General features: G+C 54.6%; 1 pseudogene; it reads left to right on the top strand.

Moving 5' to 3' along the window:
• The first annotated feature begins 4,631 nt into the window (after nucleotides 1-4,631).
• On the top strand, nucleotides 4,632-5,698 carry LOC118261194 (olfactory receptor 14I1-like; annotated as a pseudogene).
• The last annotated feature ends 756 nt before the right edge of the window (nucleotides 5,699-6,454 follow it).

Below are 6,454 nucleotides of genomic sequence, written 5' to 3'. Positions count from 1 at the left end.
TAAAAAATCCCTTTGTTCTCTTATCGCCTAAACCCAGGCCTCAATGTTAATCCTTCAAATCCCTTAGTGACACGAATTGCTGGACCATTCCTTACAATATGTGTTGGAAGTGATGGGACAAGGGGGAATGGTTTTAAACTAAGACGGGAGATTTAGATTAGAAATTAGGAGAACGTTTTTCACTCAGAAGGTGGTGAGGCACTGGAACAGGTTGCCCAGAGAGGTTGTGGATGCCCCATCCATGGAGGCATTCAAGGCCAGGCTGGATGCAGCTCTGAGCAGCCTGCTCTACTTTTTGGCAAACCTGCTCAGAGCAGGGGTGTTGAAACTAGATGGCCTTTAAGGTCCTTTTCAACCCAGGCCATTCTATGATTCTATGATTCTATGATTCTATGATTCTATGATTCTATGATTCTATGATTGTCTTTCCTGCCAGAGCCAGATCCCAAAGAGGCACCAGCTCCCAGGGAAACCTGGCCCTGGATTGTCCCCATCACGAGAAGTCTGAGCCATGCCCAGAGGATTCCTGGGGCTCAGGACAGCCAGGACCCAGGAATCCTGAGTGCCGCATTGTCCCCTGAGCCCAGAGGGACACAGGCTGAGCTCTCACAGCAGATACCAGCCATGGTCATCTTCGCCCCAAAGCCCAGGACCTGCAGCTTTGGACAGCTGACAGCCCCTGGGACACCCCTTGGGAAGGGGCTCCTGATATGCTTACCTTTGGGGGAGAGCTACAGGAGCACTGGGAACGCGGAAGCCAGGTCAGAGGTGATGGTCACCCTCCAGCAGCCCTCCAACTCGCTTGCTGCTGGCCCTCAGCTCAGGACAAGGGATGCGCGCCCTGGCTCCTCAACCACAGCTCCTCTGCAAGGTGCCCCTGCTCCTCCGCCCGTCAGCGAGGGCCGCCCAGTGCAACCTTGCTGCCTGCTGACCCCACTCCTGGCCACAGAAGGACAGCGGTGGGGAGCACCCAAGCAGCGCCCAGCAGGGACCAGGCCTTGCAGGGAAGTGCCGGCACTGCCGCTGCTCCAGTGAAGATATCCTGGTGATGCAGTGCATCCCCCTGTGACATCAGCACGTGTCATTTGAAGGCTTATGAGGTCAGCAGCATGGAGACGGCACAGCTCGGGAGAGTGAAGAGAGATTTCCCTTCTTGTCCTGAGAAACAGTCACCTCCCTTCTGCCCAGTTCTTTTCAGGATCAGGAACAGATCAAGGACATCTCCAAATGGTGGCAAAGGCCATGGAATATAGGAAGTGGAGCGCTGGAGAAGTCACCGCTGCCCCCCTTTACCAACATTCTTCTGCTGTTGGGGGCCCTCCTGGGAAGGTGGGGTTTGAGGCTTGTCCTGGGGCTGGGATTTTTCAAAGGACGGGAGTGAAGACACCTGGGATACAACAGCCCCTCGGTGTGCCTGAACTCCTCTTCACTGCATGTCACTCACTTGTGAAAGAAGGATGTTTTATATGGAGTAAATTGGAGTACATGCCAGGGCCTCAGCACCATCCCCCTGTCTGCCATGCAGGAGGCAGAGGTGGTACATGAGGGAAAAGCAAACATACCCTCAGCACGTCATGGTGAGGGAGAGGAGTAGGGCAGCACTGCAGACAAAAGGAGTGTGGGGAGAATGGTCTAGGATGGATGCCGTGCTCTCCTCTAGGCTGCCACAGCCTTCCCGTGGCCCATGGCTTTGGGCCTTCAGAGGAGGTGGAGCCCATGGAAGAGGCTGAGGTGGAGGGGCATCCTGCCCCTTGCAGCCGGGCTGCCACATCTGCCTGCAGGAGACCACTTGTGTCTTTGTGTCCACAATGAAGGAGGAACCCATCTTGATTAAGGATCTAAAGTCTCTCATTTCAGGAGACTTGTGAACTGCTGAAGGCAGGACTAATGCCCCTGATTGTACTGCACACAGATGCACGTGGTCCTGTGTCAGCTGGACCATGTCAAGTGTGCTGCAGGGAAAGACAAGAATGAGCCTGTACAGCGCTGGGTATAGGTCTGTCTCTGAAATCTCATCTCTTTCCATGTGCTGAAAAGCTGCTGGACTACAACATGCATTTGGGAAGAGGAGTATTAAGACACAATGCAGTGCAGAAGAACTTTTAATGCACATTGATTGGGCCACAACGGTGTAGTTCATATCTGCCTTCCTAAAGATCTGTGTGTGTTATCAATATTATATTCTTCAGAGATCAAAAAAGCAGCACCATACACTACATCCCTGTCCTTATTTTTCCTGATTGCAAGTCCCGATCATGGACACCTCAATGGAGACAAGAGGAATCCAGCATCTGTGGGTATGCGAAATGGCAGGAGGGATCTGAGCACCCAGCTACCTCAAGACTAGAAATGCAGGATGAGATGCTTCAATTGACTCATCTGCATCCCTTCCCTCTGCAGGGATAGAGGAGATTCCCTCACTTTCCATCTCTTGGTGTCCTGCATACTGATGGGACAAGGAGAGGTGATTCCCATACTGAACACTTGTTTCCAACAGGAGAAAATACACTGCTGGTGAGAAGTGTGTGTGCCCAGAGGAGGGAGGGAGCCCCAGGGATTCCTTCAGGCTGTTTCCCAGCAGGTTCCCCTGCAGCCCCAGGGCCATGGACAGGGAGCCTGGTGGGGGGCAGAGCAAGGGAGGCCTTGGGCTGGGCCTCTGCTGCTGAGCTGAGCCGGGCTCCTGGGCCCAAGGGGAGCTCGTGGCAAGCGGGCAGCGCTGCAGAGAGCCAGCTCTGCCCAGGAGCAGCTCCTCTGCCCAGCGCAGCAGGGCTGGGGGCACTGCCTGCACAGACAGAGTGGGTAAAGGCAGGCAGAAGTGGCAGGATGCACAGAGCTCGCTGGGGGAGAACACTTGCCAGCCCTGAGCCCGGTAAGTGTCTGGCTGGAGGGCAATGCAGCCGCAGCTCCTGGAGGAAGGAGAAGCCGGGGGTGCAGGCAGGGGTGCCCAGGGCTGTGGTGCAGAGCAGGGTCCCTGCTGTGCCCCAGGGGCTGTGTGCCGGGGCAGGGCCTCTGCCGCCTGCCAGGCTCAGCGCTCAGCCTTCCCGGGGAGCTGCCCAGGGCGCTGCGGGGAGAAGCTGCGGGTGGAAGGAGCACCCCCCCGGCAGGCCAGGGTAGGATCCTGCTGCTGGTGGGAGGCTGCTGCCTGGGGCAGCCTGCTCTCAGCTCCACAGCATGCTCAGATTGTATTCAAGTGGACTTTGCAAGAGCAGAGACAAGGCAGGGAATTAATGCTTCAGTCTCAGCTTTCCTGAGCACCTACTTTCTATAGAGATCGTTTCCGTTTTCTCATCTTTGGCTCAGTGGAAATAGGAATAGAGGCTGTTATTTCCGAGTAGTGGCTTTGACTGCTAAGCCTTCAGAAGGAGCATTACAAGGACCCCAGAAAGTCCCTTTCCTTCCCCTCAGCCCCTAGAAAGCTCCACCACCACACATGCAGTGTCAGCAGGGTCTGTGTGACCTGGTCTCTAGGACGTGCCCCCAGCGAGCTGCCCCTGGGCAGAGCCCTGCTGCCAGGAGGTGTCTGCAGGGCAGAGCTGAGCACCCAGCGGGTGGGATGGGGGCTGTGACCTGCAGGCAGGAGGCGTGGGGACAGAGACCCAGCTGCAGGCAGGGACAGCTGCAGACAGCACAGCCATGGGCAGGGAGTGAGAGGGAGCTGCTCCCAGAAGCAGCATGGGAGGGGGGATTTGGGCACCTTCCTGCCATCCCTGTACTGCTGACACCTTCACAGAAGAATGCTCTAGATCTCCTCTCCTCCATAGCATAGACCTCCAAGCATGTCACTGGAACTTGGTCATGAGTTGCCTTTTGAGTCAATAGTGTAGTAGATGAGAATTCAGGTGCAGCTGAGACAGTGATGCAGATATCATGCAGATACGTTAATGGAGGAAAAGCATCCATGTCCCCTCCTGACATGGAGGGCTCTCAAAATTCTTTGGGACTGTGAATGGGCTGACTCTGCCTACAGGTCACCCCATGTTTAGGGCATTCCACTCTTTTCCTGCAGATTTTCTGCTAGGCTTCAGGCCGGCCTCCACTAGGTTACTGCTCTACCATAGCAGCTCTGTGCTATCCGTGGAGAAGACACCTGAGGGCTAACACCTTGGAAATGCTGCTGGACAAATCTATGCAGACAGCTGCAATGATCCCTCTATGTCCTTGGCTTGGAGGGAATACCTCAGATCCTCCACCAAAGGTGAGGATGTTGGAGATTTTCACTTTGAACCTTGATTCCTTTGCTCTCAGCAGCATCCAGCCTCTTCTCAGGGGAACACTTGAATGTGATATCTTCGAGCTCAAAGCGGTGCCAACCCAGGACAGCTGTGACCAGGACTGAGGGACAGGATGTCTGCCCTCACTCTGCCCTAAGGGACAGAGTGCTTCCCCCTCAGTACATACAAGTTATCTATCATTTGCAGTGCAGCAGAAATGCCATGGGTTTCCGGAGTCCCTTGCTCTTGGTAGCACTCTCTGGCAGCACTTACCAGAGCTCTAGCAAGGCACCTGCAGAAGTTTTCCCGAAAGGGAAGCAGTAGTTTTGAGGTGTAACAGGAAATAGAGTACATTTTGCTCACAGGCTCTAGCCTAACATTTTGCGGTATTTTCCTTCTCCCAGTTCCCAGAGGAATCTAATGTCCAACAGGAGCTCCATCAGCGAGTTCCTCCTCCTGGCATTCGCAGACAAGCGGGAGCTGCAGCTCCTGCACTTCGGGCTCTTCCTGGGCATCCACCTGGCTGCCCTCCTGGGCAATAGCCTCATCCTCACTGCCGTAGCCTGCGACCACCACCTCCACACCCCCATGTACTTCTTCCTCCTCGACCTCGCCCTCCTCGACCTGGGCTGCATCTCCACCACTCTCCCCAAAGCCATGGCCAATTCCCTCTGGGACACCAGGGTCATTTCCTACACAGGATGTGCTGCCCAGGTCTTTTTCTTTTTCTATTCTTCTTCGCTGCAGAGTATTCTGTTCTTACAATCATGTCCTATGACCGCTACGTTGCCATCTGCAAGTCCCTGCACTACAGGAGCCTCCTGGGCAGCAGAGCTTGTGCCCAGATGGCAGCAGCTGCCTGGGGCAGTGGGGTTCTCACTGCTCTGCTGCACACTACCAATACATTTTCCCTGCCCCTCTGCCAAGGCAATGCTGTGGACCAGTTCTTTTGTGAAATCCCACAGATCCTCAATCTCTCCTGCTCAGACTCCTACCTCAGAGAAGTTGGACTTCTCATGTTAAGTTCATTATTGGGGTTTGGGTGTTTTGTTTTAATTCTTGTCTCCTATGTGCAGATCTTTAGGGCCGTGCTAAGGATGCCCTCTGAGCAGGGATGGCACAAAGCCTTTTCCACGTGCCTCCCTCATCTGGCTGTGGTCTCCCTGTTTCCAAAGTATACTTTTAAAAAGTTTACTTCCAAAGTTTACTTTACAAAGTAAAGTAAACTTCCAAGTTTACTTTACAAAGTTTACTTCCAAAGTATTGGAATTTTTGCCTACCTGATGCCCCCCTCCATCCCTTCTCCATCTCTGAACCTGGTGGTGGCAGTTCTGTACTCCGTGCTGCCTCCAGTAGTGAACCCCTTCATCTATAGCATGAGGAACCAGGAGCTCAAGGATTCAATATGGAATCTGCTGACTGGTTGTTTATCAGTGTCCACAGACTGTCTACCTTCTTCTGCAGATGGCTCCAAGTGTGTGTCATGACAGGCCATGTTGCCTTTCCAAATGGAGTTTGTTTCTTTGTTTTTCCTTTCTGCCCCTGTGATATTGTTCTCTACACAGAAATGCCTTTCTTCATTCCCTTGTGCCTGATTATCGCCCTCTCTGTGTGACCCGGGTTTTCTGTAGTCAAGGAGCCAGACTTTCTGTGTTTTCTAACAAAATAAATCTTGGTCTAAGACCCATTCTGAGTTGATCAGGAGTGAATGGGAACAGGGGCTGTGGTGGCAGCGCCCAGAGCCCTGCAGCAGCCTGTGGTGGGGACTGCTGTGGGGCCAGCCCAGCCTGGGCTGCTGGGCTGGGCTGGGCAGAGGGCATGGAGGTGGGCAGAGGGAAGGAAGGTGGGCAGAGAGCAGGGAGGTGGGCAGAGAGCAGGGAGGTGGGAGAGATGGGAGGCAGTTGGGCTGGGCTGGAAGCTGCTCAGCAGAGAGAACCATCCATGTCGAGCTGGGATGTGGGGCCATGCAGGGGGAGGACATGCACTGCTGGCTTTGGGTTGTGAGGCAGGAATGGAAGACAGGCCGGTGCAGGAGGGAGGGGGCCGGGCTGTGTCCTATTGGAATGGACAGGGCCCAGTGCCTTCATCACCTGCAGCCTCTCTTGCGGGCCATGTCCAACACTGGCCGCTCCCCACAGGTATAGGGGTGTGTTTGGCTGCCAGGCCATCTCTATCCTCATGCCAGGCTCAAGGCCCGTGTCAGGGGAACAGCCAGCCCTGTTGGCCTCTGTCCTGGCCCAAAG

The sequence above is a fragment of the Cygnus atratus genome, chromosome 34 (genome assembly GCF_013377495.2).
Source record: "Cygnus atratus isolate AKBS03 ecotype Queensland, Australia chromosome 34, CAtr_DNAZoo_HiC_assembly, whole genome shotgun sequence".
Taxonomy (NCBI): Eukaryota; Metazoa; Chordata; class Aves; order Anseriformes; family Anatidae; genus Cygnus; species Cygnus atratus.
This window is presented reverse-complemented; position numbering and strand designations above follow the sequence as displayed.